Raw genomic sequence first — 1,826 nt, forward strand, 5'->3', positions numbered from 1 at the left:
TTAAACAAGGAAAATGCAAACAAAAGCTTAATCGACCAGCTGGAAAAAATACGAAAATTATGGCAATTTTTAGGCCAAGTTTAGTATTAAGGACTAATAAAAAAAATTAAGCAAACTTACATTTTTTCTTAAAGTTAGATTTTTGGAGCAGGGAAAATGACATTTTGTAAGATTAGGTTACTTCTTATTTCAATTTGAAAAATGGTTTATATCTATAACATGGCCTTAGCAGATTTAACCTGACAGTTTTTTTAGTTTATTTAAATTTAAACAAAACTTAACTGTATCTTCAGATTCACTTTTCTATTAATTTACAAACAAATCATAACTTAAATAAAAAATAAACTTTTCAATTCAAATTAGTTATTAATATTTTATACTAACCTCTTGGCAAGACCACAAACTTGCCTGCCGCACTAACTACCGGTAGGTGGTGCAACTAATCTCATGCCGTATCTAGGGACCTAATATCTTAGGGATCGTCCATATATTACGTAACACTTTTTTCTTTTGTTTATATCGTTGTGTCTTTTTCAACTTCACATCAATTTCATGCTCGTCTTTATTCAAACAAAAGAAAAACGCGTTACGTAATTTATGGACGATCCCTTAGCTACTACGTTATACACATACACGGTTGGTGTAGAGGGCTGCTTGAAATCCTTTAAAAAATGGAGGTCGCCACCCTACGGGCCATTTGATTGGTTCGCTTTCTTGTGTTATTTGTGGCGAGATCATAGTTTGTTGGATCATGGGCTAATTGTGTGTTCGCCTTTTGTTACACAGCTGATTGTGTTTACCACCTGTTTACCAAACAAAGAAATCAGTTAAGTTGAATAATGGTACAGAAGGAAATTATCGTTCGTCATGCTCTAGCACAAGTCGCGTGTTGGAACGATAGTCAATAAATTGGTTTACCCTCAAGATTTTGGTTGTGTTGCTGTATATTTATATAGTTCTATAAAAATATGCTCTGATATGTGCGAATGTTGAAGGGGACTCTTTGCTACTGTTTTATACGTAAACTAGTTTTCTACTAGACTAAGTTTTCAGTGGATTAACTTATTACGAGAATTGGAAGAATACAAGTGCATATACTGTGAGTACGGTTCTTTGAGCATTGTTGTGCTTCAATTTGGGCAGCAATTGTTGCCTATATTAAAGTAATTCTGAATGCCTAGATTAACTATGCGGAGGTATATATTATATATTTTTTGTCTTCATGATCGGTGCTCTTAGTGGTGCGAAACGATCTCGGATTCATAACCTGAAAAAATTTGGTTATGAAGACACTGGAGATTCAGATGTCCGCGTCCGCATTGACGGAGTAAGATGTGTAATCGCAGAGCAGACGAATTGACATGCATGGTCTTGCGTGTTTCGGTGTCAGGGGCCTTAACCTTGCGTGTGGCGCGGCCGATCTGACAGGCTCAGACGTTTGATTTAAGGCTTCTGCAATTTAAATACATTTAGTTTTTGTAATGTAAGAAATATTCAAAAAAATCTCAAATAGTTTTTTTTTACATTTTCCTTATTTTCTACATCCTAAAGAAGCTTGGTAATGGATAGGTTAATCTGAAATTGCGTTCTATGGATTTTATGAATTTTTTTTCAACTAAGCCTGTCATACTCACCACCCCCCGATCCTGGTAATCCTAGACCGGGCCCTACACAGGGTTAAGTTCGTTCTTCGTCCATTGAACCACCCCAAATGAGTAGAGTAAAGCCGGGACGGCAAGCGGGTTAGTCGCAGATACCTTGTTCAACCTTGTTACATATAATTACATGTTACATATACCTTTTTATATATATATACACATACATAC

The 1,826-nt window shown here is 35.6% G+C and overlaps 1 protein-coding gene across 1 annotated transcript in view; it reads left to right on the forward strand.

Annotated features, from left to right (window-relative positions):
* Positions 1-561: 561 nt before the first annotated feature.
* The window catches only part of LOC117175643, a 183,577-nt gene continuing 182,312 nt past the window's right edge, over positions 562-1,826 (forward strand). Inside the window, exon 1 of the mRNA XM_033365349.1 lies at positions 562-826. The gene's annotated coding sequence lies outside the window, so the exon portion shown is untranslated. The remainder of the gene's footprint in view (positions 827-1,826) is intronic.

This window comes from Belonocnema kinseyi, chromosome 6, assembly GCF_010883055.1.
Source record: "Belonocnema kinseyi isolate 2016_QV_RU_SX_M_011 chromosome 6, B_treatae_v1, whole genome shotgun sequence".
In the NCBI taxonomy this organism is placed as follows: domain Eukaryota; kingdom Metazoa; phylum Arthropoda; class Insecta; order Hymenoptera; family Cynipidae; genus Belonocnema; species Belonocnema kinseyi.